Source organism: Sphaeramia orbicularis, unplaced genomic scaffold (genome assembly GCF_902148855.1).
Source record: "Sphaeramia orbicularis unplaced genomic scaffold, fSphaOr1.1, whole genome shotgun sequence".
In the NCBI taxonomy this organism is placed as follows: Eukaryota; Metazoa; Chordata; class Actinopteri; order Kurtiformes; family Apogonidae; genus Sphaeramia; species Sphaeramia orbicularis.
In genome coordinates this window covers 574785-588199 of record NW_021941454.1, presented here as the reverse complement: position 1 = coordinate 588199, position 13415 = coordinate 574785, and the positions used below count along the sequence as shown (strand labels likewise).

General features: G+C 46.2%; 1 pseudogene; it reads left to right on the top strand.

Moving 5' to 3' along the window:
* Nucleotides 1-5575: 5575 nt before the first annotated feature.
* The window catches only part of LOC115415827 (myomegalin-like), a 50648-nt pseudogene continuing 42808 nt past the window's right edge, over nt 5576-13415 (top strand).

The window sequence follows — 13415 nt, the reverse complement described above, 5'->3', positions numbered from 1 at the left end:
CATCATCATATTCAACATCCACATATTCAACTTCCATATATTTAACATCCTCATATTCAACATCCACATATTTAACATCCTCATATTCACTTCCCATATTTAACATCCTCATATTCAACATCCACATATTTAACACCTCATATTCAACATCCACATATTCAACATCCACATATTAACATCATCATATTCAACATCCTCATATTCAACATCCTCATATTCAACATCCACATATTTAACATCCACATATTCAACATCCTCATATTCAACATCCACATATTTAACATCCTCATATTCAACATCCTCATATTTAACATCCTCATTCAACTTCCACATATTAACATCATATTCAACATCCTCATATTCAACATCCTCATATTCAACATCCACATATTTAACATCCACATATTTAACATCCACATATTCAACTTCCCATATTAACACATCATATTCAACATCCTCATATTCACATCCTCATATCAACATCCACATATTTAACATCCCATATTTAACATCCACATATTCAACTTCCACATATTTAACATCATCATATTCAACATCCTCATATTCACATCCTCATATTCAACATCCTCATATTCAACTTCCACATATTTAACATCCTCATATTCAACATCCACATATTTAACATCATCATATCAACATCCTCATATTCAACATCCTCATATTCAACATCCACATATTTAACATCCATTCAAACATCCTCATATTCAACTTCCACATATTTAACATCATCATATTCAACATCCTCATATTCAACATCCTCATATTCAACATCCTCATATTCAACATCCACATGTTTAACTTCCACATATTCAACTGTGGTCCTCAGTGTCTCAGTGTTGGACATTGGACAGTATGGACGTTCCTTTTTCGTCCTGCCTCATATTACCCAGAATGCCTTGCGTCGTCGTCCTGCTCCTGATCTATGCGTGCTTTCCTGAACTTGCAGAATGATGGGTTTGTTTACCCGACTGGGCGCAGACACGTGGTCCGTCTCTGTCCTCATCCATCGTCTCCGTCTCAGTTAAATAAACAGCGTCGGCGTCTGTCAGCGGCGCCGCCGTCCGCTCTGATGAGGATTAATTCACCTCTGATGAGGTCCTGGTCCAGACCGCCCCTGTTTGGGTCTCAGGGGGGTTTCAGGGGGTTTCAGGGTGACGGATGTGGACTCCTGGTCCAAACACCAGGACGCCTGTGGACATAATGTGTCCACTGTCCTCCGCTCAAACTCTGACTTCATTCACATCACAGTTTTCTTCATCGCTGACGTTGGACGGACACCATCATCATCATCATCATCGTCATCGTCATCATCATCGTCATGTGGGACGGGGTCTGTACTGGTCTGGAAAAACCACCTGTGGACTCTGAGGAAGAGGAAGACGAAGAAGAAGAGGAAGATAAGATGATGACAAGGATGACGATGAAGAAGAAGATGAAGAAGGTGAAGAAGAAGAGAAGAAGAAGATGAAGATGAAGAAGATGAAGATGAAGAGGAGAAAAACACAAAGACAAAGAAAATGAAGATAAGAAGGAGATGAAGATGAAGACGAAGAGGGTGAAAATTAAGATGATGAAGAGAAAATGAAGAGAAAGACAAAGAGAGGAAGATGAATAAGATGAAGATGAAGAACCGTGGATTCTCAGCGGTCTCACATCTGTGCACAGAACATAATGTGCGTCTTCAGGATGAAAATGTAACATTAAACCTCCTGCGTCGCCGTTGAACAGCGCCCTCTGCTGGAACGTCACAGTGTGAATCCCAGCGTTTCCATAAACATAAACATTTCAGAATTTCACGTCCGAAAATATTCATGAAATCAGAAAAGTTCAAAAAAGTTCAAATTCTACAAACTAAACAAGTGGTTCCAGGCACAACAAGCCCCGCCCCCTCACAGTGTTGTATCTTATTTTGTCATGGATCCAGCTGATGTCATCATGTCTGTGCGTGTGCTGATGTCATATCAATATCCTCTATATATGTGACAAGTTTGAAGTAATTGAAACAAAATTGATGTTTTTATAGACATTTGAAATTTCACCCATTAAAAGTAAACGGAAGAAAACTTTAAAAAATTCATTAAAAAAATTTGAACTTTGACCTACTGTTCCAAAATGTAATGAGATCCATTCTGGGTCACTGGTAATCTAGTAAGTCAATTTGGTCTGAATTCAACCAGTAGTTTTGTTGATACACACGTGAAATTTCACCCTTTATAAGTAAATGGAGGGAAAAAAAAGAATTTTAAAAATTCATAAAAATTGAAACTTGGATTTATTTTTCCCAGAATGTAATCACATCTATTCTGGGTCACTGGCAATCTGTAAACCCATTTGGTGTGAATTCAACCAACGGTTTTGCTGCTAGAGTGTAAACAAACAACAAACAAGTGGTGCCAGGGACAACAAGCCCCGCCCCTCACACATGTTTCACCCATTATAAGTAAATGGGAAGATTTTAAAAATTCATAAAAATTTTAACTTTGACCTGCTGTTCCAAAATGTAATGAGATCCATTCTGGGTCACTGTAATTTATGAAGTCAATTTGGTCTGAATTCAACCAATAGTTTTGTTGATACACACATGTGAAAATTTGTCCATTATAAGTAAATGGAAAAATAAACATTTTAAAAATTCTAAAAAATGGAAACTTGGACCTACTTTTCCCAAAATGTAATCACATCTATTCTGGGTCACTGCTAATCTTAAACCAGTTTTGGTCTGAATTCAACCAATAGTTTAGCTGCTAAAGTGTAAAAAACAAACAAACAAGTGGTGCCAGGGACAACAAGCCCCGCCCTCACACATATTTCACTCATTATAAGTAAATGGAAAAAAAATATATTTTTAAAAATTCATAAAAAATGGAAACTTTGACCCATTTTTCCTAAAATGTAATGAGATCCATTCTGGGTCACTGGTAATCTATAAAGTCATTTTGGTCTGAATTCAACCAATAGTTTTGTTGATACAGACATTTGAAATTTCACCTATTATAAGTAAATGGAAAAATAAACATTTAAAAATTCAAAAAATGGAAACTTTGACCTACCATTCCCAAATGTAATCACATCTATTCTGGGTCACTGCTAATCTATAAACCCAGTTAGGTCTGATTCAATAATAGTTTTGCTGCTAGAGTGTAAACAAACAAAGAAACAAACAAACCAAAAACAATACCCCTTTCTCTCCTTTGGGGGGCGGGGTCATAAAGGATTCAGTCCCATCCTGGTCTCGGTGGTTTGATGTGAACCTTCTAAAACCTGGTTCCTCTGTTTTTATCAGATCACAGATTCGCTGAACCGTCATATTTATTGATTTACGTCTCATGTATCGTGGAACGTGACTCCTCTGAACAGAGTCATGTGACTCTAATTCCACCGACATTAGAGCGTCGTCCTCCTCGTCTTATCGACGTGAAGGTGAAGGTTGATGGAAAAACCCTGAGGGACACCGTCCAAAGCCTCCGATCAGACATTTACAGATGGGAAAAGTAAAAAAACACAAGACTTTAACTTTAATGTCCATGTTTAAACTGGACACATGGTTTCGATCGTCGTCTGTAAAGGATGAACCAGGAATGAGAGCAGGGCCGTCAAACTGCTTTAGTTCAGTTCCACATTCAGCCTAATATGATCTAAAGAGGGCCGGACCAGTCAAATATTATAAACAATAATAGGATAAGAACTGACTAATAACATCAACTCCAAGTTTCCTCTGTTTTGAGTGAAAAAAGTCAGTCTGTGATGAAAATGTTCACATCTACGAACTGTACTTGAACATAACACGCACAAATATGAACAACCTGAAAATTCTTAAGAAAAATAAGTAAAATTTTAACAATATTATGCTTTAGTTATTGTTTATACATGTGCATCGCGACTCACAGATCACAGAGGATCTACAAACACAAAACATTTAATAACAGGCAGAATATTGATAAATTTAACATAATTCTCTTAAGACATTTCAGGTTATTTACATTTTTATATAAAGGCGAGTCTGTAAATCTAAACATTTTTGTGTAATTTTTTTTTTGTTTTAGTTTTTTTTTTTTTTTTTTTTTTTTTTTTTGCTGTTTTCATTATTTATAGGTTGTTATGATAGTATTTCACTGGTCTGACCCACTTTAAATTGAATTGACCTAAACTGATTTGAACATCCTTGATTATTAATATCTTCAGTGTAATTTTTGCATTCCACAAATTCATCCCACAGGTCGGATCGGAGCCTTAGGGGCGGGTTTTGGCCCCCAGACCACATGTTTGACCTGCATGCATGAATTCAAGTGAATAAATGATGATAAACTCTAACATAAATTGATGACATGATGGGATTTTAATCAGGATTAAAGGAAAATCAGTCACTTTTTTCATCTAAAACTTCAGTGAAATAAAAAATCTGCTGATAATCTAAAGGAAACTGCTACTTTATCATCATTTACAGAAGGTGAAAATCAGAGCAGATGAATGAACAGACTCAGATGTGTGACCCTCCTGTTACTGGAAAATGGTTCAGTCCAAACAGCTGCAAGACGAGGTCTCACTCTGACTGGAAAACACAGACCTAAAACACAAAACAGAACCGGTCTGAACCAGGCCACGTCCCAGTAAAACCACGTATTAACCAGTCTGAGAATAAACCCATTTACATCATATTAGATCCTATTCAGATGGATCCTAATAAACACAAGTCCTTCTGGTAGTAGAACCTCAGACTTCCTGGTCCAGTGGGTCCTCAGTCCTCAGTCCTCCTGGTCCAGTGGGTCCTCAGTCCTCCTGTCCAGTGGGTCCTCCTCAGTCCTCCTGGTCCAGTGGGTCCTCCTCAGTCCTCAGACCTCAGTCCTCCTGGTCCAGTGGGTCCTCAGTCCTCAGACCTCCAGTCGGAGTGAGACCTCCTCCTCTCTTTCCTATCATAAACCATCTCTGCGCCGGGCTGTTCTTCCTCTCGTGCATCGGTCGGTCGTCGGTTCCGCCTCTCCTTCCATCCGCCTGAGGACCGGGTCCCGGACCTCCAGACCCGCCCGAGGACCCCCACCCCTCCTTCCTAGTCCGGGTTCGGGTCTCCCGTCCGGACCGCGGACCCGCAGAGTCCGGGTTTTTCCGTGTTCGTGTCTGTTGGAGATGCTGTCATGTGAACAGACGAGGAAACCCGCGGAACCGGACCAGGACCAGGACCAGACCAGGACCAGGATCGATCCGTTTGGAACCAGGAAGTGCAGACGTAAACGTGACACGGAGATGAACCGCGACTTCCGGTTCGATCTGCGGCGATTTCACCCCGAACTGCGGAAGAACCATCTGGGTTCAACAGGATCTGACATGTTGAAGAAGGATCTGGATCTGGATCTGGAGAGGATGAAGATGAAGATGATGAGGAGGAGGGATTAGCGCATCTGCATCAGCTGATCCGGAACAGGATCAACGAGGAGGAGAGGCTGAAGTCCGTGAACGCATCACCCAGCATCCTCCTCCTCCTCATCTGATCTGAAACCACAGAGAGAGACGGAACCAACATCTGGGACAACATCCAGCCCCGAACGGAACCAGACCAAGAACGGAACCAGACCAAGAACAACTCAAAGTCCAGTTCTAGTGAAGAACGTTTCCTCCAGTTTTCCTGTTTGGACCTGGTAACTGTTCTTCTCCACCGGTTCTCCTCTGACCCCAGTTCTTCGGTTCTGGTACCAGGGTTCTTCTCCATCGGTTCTTTGGTTCTGGTACCAGGGTTCTTCTCCACCGGTTCTCCTCTGACCCCCGTTCTTCGGTTCTGGTATCAGGGTTCTTCTCCATCGGTTCTCCGGTTTCTGGTACCAGGGTCGTCAGTCCTGATGCTGGACTCTGGGACCATGAAGGACTCGTGTCGGATCTGTGCTCGTGAACTCTGTGGGAACCAGCGCAGATGGATCTTCCACCCGACGTCCAAGCTGAACCTGCAGGTTCTGCTGTCCCATGCCCTGGGCCGGAGCTGACCCGGACGGCCGCGGCGAGTTCGCCTGCTCCAAATGCGCCTTCATGCTGGACCGGATGTACCGCTTCGACACGGTGATTGCCCGGGTGGAGGCGCTGAGTCTGGAGCGGCTCCACAAGCTGCTGCTGGAGAAGGACCGCCTCCGCCAGTGCATCGGTGGGCTGTACCGGAAGAGAACAACGCAGAGGACGGCGCCGCCCCCTGGTGGCGTGGTGGTGACGGAGGCAGAGTCAGAAGACTCTCATGTGTTGGATCTGTCTGCGCTGCAGGACGTCCGCTACTCGGACATGGTCCAGGGATCTGGCGTACTCTGTGTAGTCGTGGGCAGATAAGAGAGGACCCGGCTCTGGACCAGAACCTCCACCTGCAGACCTGCCCTGGACCGGACCCCTGTCTGGACAAACCGCGGCGCTGCAGGGCTGCGCGGCGCTCCGGGTGGCGGACTCAGACTACGAGGCCGTGTGTAAGTTCCCCGTAGCGTCGGGAGGCGGAGCACGTCCTGCGGCCCGTCCACCCGTACTCGGCGGGTCCTTCAGGGCCGAGGCGGCCCCCGTCACCTGTGAGACCGATAAGACCCTGTGCGACTTGAACCCCAGTCCGTCGTCGTCCGTGGAGTCTCTGGACACGGCCGTGGACGTGGGCTGCCTCAAGGACCGGACGACCCAGGACCGGACCGAGGCCCAGAGGAGGCTCTGGGCCAGGGGTGTGGCCTGGAGCGACGCCCCAGCGGAGGGCTCCGTGTCTGGGCTGGGCCTGCTGCTGGGCCTGCTGCGGGCTGGGACTACCAGCCTGTCAAACCGCACCGGGGCAGCAGGCTCCCGGTCCTGATCAAAGCCAGACTGGACCCGGGTCTCACTCTGCCGCTGAGGAGTCCGTATGGGGGGGCGCAGACCGGACCCGGACCCCCTCCGGGCCACGCCAGAGGTCGTGACCCCGTGTCCTCTGCAGGAGCTGGTGGACATGGAGGAGCAGTGGACGGACGAGTACGTCCAGTGTGGACCGTTTCGGTTCCAGCATAGAGAGAACCACTGGACCTGGAGACCCTGAGCCCTGAGCCCTGAGCCCTGACCCCTGACCTCTGACCCCTGACCTCTGACCTCTGACCCCTGACCTCTGACCTCTGACCTCTGGACATTCACTCACTGTCAGTTTTATCTGAACTACAGTCATGAGGTTGAAACAGTTCATAAAGTATCAGGACGTCTGACAGTTCAGATCAGTTTATTCGTTTAAAACTTAATTAATGATGAAAATATTAAATGTAATTTCACGTTAGAGTCACATGATAAAACAGAATAAAACACCAGATGAGACAGTGAATTATAGAAAAACAAAATAAAACAGGAGTTGATTAAACACAGAACAGAGATCAAAATAAAAGTACAGATCAGCGTTAAAGACGTTTAATGAGACGTGGTGGAGATGTTCAGAACGTTCTAGAAGAATGAAGATTTCAACCATTAAATGAACACATGAATAAACCAGATGAAAACATACAACGGTCAGAACTCCAGCATTACAGATGGAAAAAATATTTAAACAAGACAAAAACATCCAAATTGTCCAACCAGAGCGTCTTAAATGTGAGTGTTTCCTGTTTTCTTTCCTCGTCTGTGATTTGAATTAAATACGGCGTCACTTCGTCGTTTCATCGAACACATAATAATCAGATGAAATAACACATCATCAGTGTTGGGGATCTGTCGTCGTCATCTCCGCTGACGAAGCTGAACGCTCCTCTCCTTGAGTACCCTCTCAGGGAGAATAAATACCCGTCCTCCTCCGTATCTTAGCAACAGTCCCATTACCATGGAAACAGTCTCCAAGCACCGCAGCGGCGGTGAGTCTGTGTGAGGCTGAGCTCGTCTCATCCGGCTTCATAACTTCTATTGTTATGTTAATGATTAGTCTGAGAACAGCTACGAAAAAAAACACAGAAGAAGAGACGGCGTCTGGACGGACAGGCACATGGACGCATTGGACAGACGGGTTCACGGACAGACCCAACATGTGACCTGATTTAAACTGGGTCAAAATAATCAGTGAAATATGGAAGAAAATGCACAAAACAGACCAAAATCTACAAAATAATCAATAAATATGGAGAAAAAAAATGCATAAAATACACAAAATAATGAATAGCATATGGAACAAAATGCACAGAATAGACAAAAATCAGCAAAATCAAAGTATGGAACAAAATGCAAAATCAATAGAATATAGAATAAAATGCACAAAATAGACCATAGTCAACAAAATATGAATAAAATATGCATCAAAACGCACAAAATTGATCAAAATCAACGAAAAATAAATAGCATATTAAACAAAATGCACAAAATAGGTCAAATCAATCAAATAATCATAAAATATACATTAAAATGCACAAAATAGACAAAAATCTACAAAATAATCAATATGTATGGATTCAAACACGTATGAAACATCATATATAAGTCAAATATTCAGCCTTTTAGTTTTTATTTCTGCGTCTGTTTTCATGGTTTTCATTTCACCGTTGGTTCAGACGGACTCGTCTGAAACTCGTCCACTGACACTGATCACAACAACACAAATAAGGAAGTCCCAGCCCGTCGCCACGGTAACAGCCGCTTCCTCAGGAAGTCATCCAGCAGCGACAGGACAACGCTGACACACGACGACGGTTCAGTTGAACTGGGTTTAACCTTTAATAATAAACACATGTGGGCCACAGTGGAACCAGAACCAGAACCACAACTGAACCGTCTGGGATGTTCCACAGTTGTTGTTGTTGTTGACGTGGTTGTTGTTGTTGTTGTCATTGCTGTTGCTGATTTGTGTTGTTGTTGTTGTCATTGCTGTGTTGTTGTTGTTGTTGACATGTGTTGTCGTTGTTGTTGTCATTGCTGTTGTTGTTGTTGACGTGTGTTGCGTTGTGTGTTCCAGCGGGTTGTAGATGAACAGCAGAGTCGACTCAGTCGCTACGAAGACGCCGCCGCTCAGTGTGTGAACGAACTGAACCAGGCCCAGAACCAGGTCCGCTCGCTCCAGAACAAGATCCGACTGAGCGAGACCCGGAACCAGGTGAGACCGGGTCACCAAGGACCTGAACCCAGACTGACTCTCTTAACCCAGACTGACTCTGTTAACCCAGACTAACAGCTTAAACCCAGACTAACAGTTTAAACCCAGACTAACAGTTTAAACCCAGACTAACTGCAGACTGGTTGTTTTTTTGTTGTTTTCTGTAGAAGCTTCAGGAACGTCTGGGTGAGATGGAGCTGGAACTCAGATCAGCTCGAGAAGAAGCTCAACAACAAGAAAGAAACCTCCAGAACATCAGCGAACCATGAGGTCCAAAGAGGACAGGTAGACACAGAGACGGGGGGTGGGCGTAATGTTCTTCTAAATGTTCCTTGTGTGTTCTCTGTGTGTTTTAAATGTTCCTTGTGTGTTCTCTGTGTGTTCTAAAGTTCCTTGTGTGTTCTCTGGTGTTTTAAATGTTCCTTGTGTTCTCTGTGTGTTTTAAATGTTCCTTGTGTGTTCTCTGTGTGTTCTCAATGTTCCTTGTGTTCTCTGTGTGTTCTAAATGTTCCTTGTGTGTTCTGTGTGTTCTAAATGTTCCTTGTGTGTTCTCTGTGTGTTCTAAATGTTCCTTGTGTGTTCTCAGGCTGCAGAACTCTACAGGGTCATTGAAGAACAGAACAGGATGTTGTGTTCTCTCAGAGAACTGACCAATCGCAGCCAAATGCAGCAGCTCCAGGTTTGAACACTGACACCATTCAGCAGCACTGATGCATTATGGGAAATTAAATAAAAATCAGTCAGATGGCTGAAGTACTCATGAGTTCAGACTTGTGAATTCGGCAAGTATGATCCTGGTCCTGGTCCTGGTCCCGGTAGTCCTGGTCTGACTGGTCTGTGTCTCTTTCAGGTCTCGGGTCAGAGAGTCTTCGGGGTCAGGGTGAGGTCCTGGCCCTGCAGGCCTCTCTGTTCCAGGCCCAGCTGGATCTGCAGGGTCGCGGGCCCAGAGACAGGCCTCCAGGACCCAGGAGGACCTGAACCGAGCCCTGCAGAGACTGGAGAAAGACCTGCAGGGGCGCTGCAGCACCGCAGGGAGACCCAGAGACACAACAGGTGAGGATCCACGTGGACCCAGGAGTCCTGGTCCTGGTCTGGTCCTGGGTCGGGTGGCCTTACTGACTGCCTGTGTAAATACATGTCTGTGATGCCTTCAGGAGCTGCAGATGGCATTGGAAAAGGCACGTTCAGATCTGCAAGAGAGAGAGGAGCAGCTGAACGAGGCTGAGCGCGAGAGGAAGAGAGAGGAAGAGGAGAGAGAGACGAAGATCAGAGAAATGAAGACCAGTTTGGACCAAAAAGACCAGCTGATCCAGGTCCGAAATACACAAAATAAACACAACATACACACAAAATACACACAAAATATACACAAATATACAAAGACCGGCTGACCCAGGAGCAGTAGTAACTGATGTCCTCAAGACTGTAAACCCTCTGAGTGATACAGGAGTGCTGTCATGTCCTCCTGTCTGTGAACGCCTCACTCATAAACACACATCATGTCCACTTCCTGAATGTACACAAACATGGAGATGTTTGACAGGTTAACATCTGATGTGTGTGTGTGTGTCCTTCAGGAGTACACTGAGCTGATGGACGAACCCAAGGACAAGAGGGACGGACTACTGGTCAAACTAAGACAGAGGATCAAGGACCGGGACCGGGCCCTGGAGGTAAACAGCAACACAAGCGGACAGTAACAACAACAACGACAACAACAACACAATGACAAAAACAAACCACAAAAAACAACAGGTGTTCAGAACTCAGAGCTCCTCCTCACCCTGAACGCTGTGCATGTGGATCGACTCTTTCTGTTTAAATTCAACAGTTTCCAGGTTGTTCCATACACAGAAACAGTTGAATCTGGTCCCAGTCATGTGTCTGTCCAATTAGATTCAATTCACATCAATATTAGTTGAGTTCTAATTTTAAATGTGTGGGAAATGGGATTTTCAATGTTCAGTGTAAATGTCCACAGAGTCCACATTCCACAGTGGATGTGGACAATTTAGTTCCACATACAAGAGATTGTTCTAAGCTACAGGTGGATCCAATTGGAGGTTATCGAGTCGTTTTAATTTTTTTATGAATTTTGGAAATGTCTCAATGATGACAGATGGAAAATTGCAGATGTTGTGACCTTGCTGTGACCTTGAACTTTGTCCTACTGGGACCAAAATGGAATGTGTTGGTCCCAGGGCCTAGGCCTATCTGTGGGAAAGATGGGTGGAAGAGTTTTCACCTAAAGTTGAGAACAAACAAACACACAAGCAAAGTGATCACAATACCTCCTGGCAGAGGTAAGAATTAAAACACGACAACTGGACAGTGACTCAAAGAGACAACAGCCTACAGACCCAGACCAGCAGCAGATCCTCCTCTGAACGCCGGTTCTGTTCTGTTCCTGGTTCCTTCAGAGAGCCGTGGATGAGAATCCGTTTGTGTGGAGGAAAAGGACGAGCAGATCCGTCAGCTTCAGCTTCTGCTCAGAGAGAAGGACCGAGACGTGGAGAGGCAACGCTGTGTCCTGACCAACAACCAGGAGACCATCAGCGTAAGAACCCCACCCCCGACCTCTGACCCCCAACCCCTGACCTCTGACCCTGACCTCTGAACCCTGTCTGTCTGCCCCCCCTACCCAGAGTCTGGAGGTCCTGGTCCGGGGCAAGTCTTAGAGCTGGACCAGGTGTGTGAGGCCTGGAGGAACGTCCAACAGCAGGGAGCGGAGTCAGAGGAGCACCACCGCCGAGACCTGAGGGAGAGGGACGCCCATCATCAGCCAACTGCAGACAGCGCTGCATGGACGCCACAGGAGGCACAGGTACCGGGGGAGGGGCTAGAGAGGGTCCAGGTACTGGGGGGAGTAGCTACAGGATGCCAAGTTACCAGGGGAGGAGCAGCTGCAGGAGGTACAGGTACCGGAAGGAGGGGCTAGAGGGGTTCCAGGTACTGGGGGGAGGGGCTATAGGAGGTACAGGTACCAGGGGAGGGGCTACAAGAGGTACAGGTATGAGGGGGAGGAGCTAGAGGGGGTCCAGGTACTGGGGGGAGGGGCTCCATGAGGCCAAAGTACAGGGGGGAAGGGCTAGAGGGGGTACATGTACCGGGGGAGGGGCTACAGGAGGCACATGCATGAGGGGGAGGGCTAGAGGGGGTCCAGGTACTGGGGGGAGGGGCTACAGGAGGTACAGTTATGAGGGGGAGGCGCTAGAAGGGTCCAGGTACCAGAGGGAGGGGCTACATGTGGCGCAGGTACCAGGGGGAGGGGCTACATGAGGAGCAGATATGACGGGGAGGGGCTAGAGGGGGTCCAAATAGTTAAGCATGTCACTGGTCATGTTAACATTATGTTTCTTCTCCTCCTCCTCCTCTTCCTCCTCCTCCCCCTCCTCCTCTTCTTCCTCCTCCTCCTCCTTCAGGACCTCCGCTGTTCCCTGCTCACTCAGGTCCAATCATCTCCCAGAGACGTCCTGGAGGAGCTGAAGGTCCGCCTCCAACTCAAGGACCGCCTCTTCCAGGAGGTTCTGGCGGACCGGACTCGTCAGGCCCAGGAGCACCAGGACCAGGTCCAGGATCTGCTGAGAACCATCAGTAGCAGAGACCAGTACATCCAGGTACAGAAGGTTCTGGGTCCGGTTCTGGGTCTGGTTCTGGGTTTGGTTCTGAGCTAATGTTCCGTCCGTGTCCAGGAGTCCAGCGGTCGTCTGGGTGAGGTGATGGAGGAGCAGACGTCCAGGCTGCAGGAGCTCCGCCGACAGCTCAGCTCGGCTCCAGGACCCGGACCCGGACCCGGACCTGGATCCGGACCGGGCTGGACCGTGGACCTGGACCTGGACCTGCAGGCGGTTCAGGAGGAGCTGCGTCTGGCTCTGAGGAGGAACCAGGAGAACCAGGACCTGATCAGAACTCAGACCACCAGACTGGAGTCAATGGGGCGGAGCCTGAGGGCCAAGGATGACATCATCAGGGTCAGTTACTTCATTTATTTAGTTACTGTTATTAACCTTTATTTAACCTGTTTGAGTCCAAAACAGATTTATTATATTCTTCTGTTCATTGCTGACTCATTTTGGTTTTAAATAATCAACATGTTCATCAGTTTGTGTTTGTACTCAGATCTGCTCTCAGCAGGTCCACCCTGTTACCACAAAATATGGTTTAATATCAAACTTTTCAGAAATTCTAAAAATATCTGTTGATCATTCCACAGTCCTCCTCAAAGATGAGCGACTTCAACTCAGTGTCCAACATGTGGATATAAGACTCTAACTTTAGCCTAAACTGTCCTCCCTGTCCATGATGTTTACATGTATTTGTCTGTAACAGGGTGGACTTATTGGTTTCATATTTTCTGGTC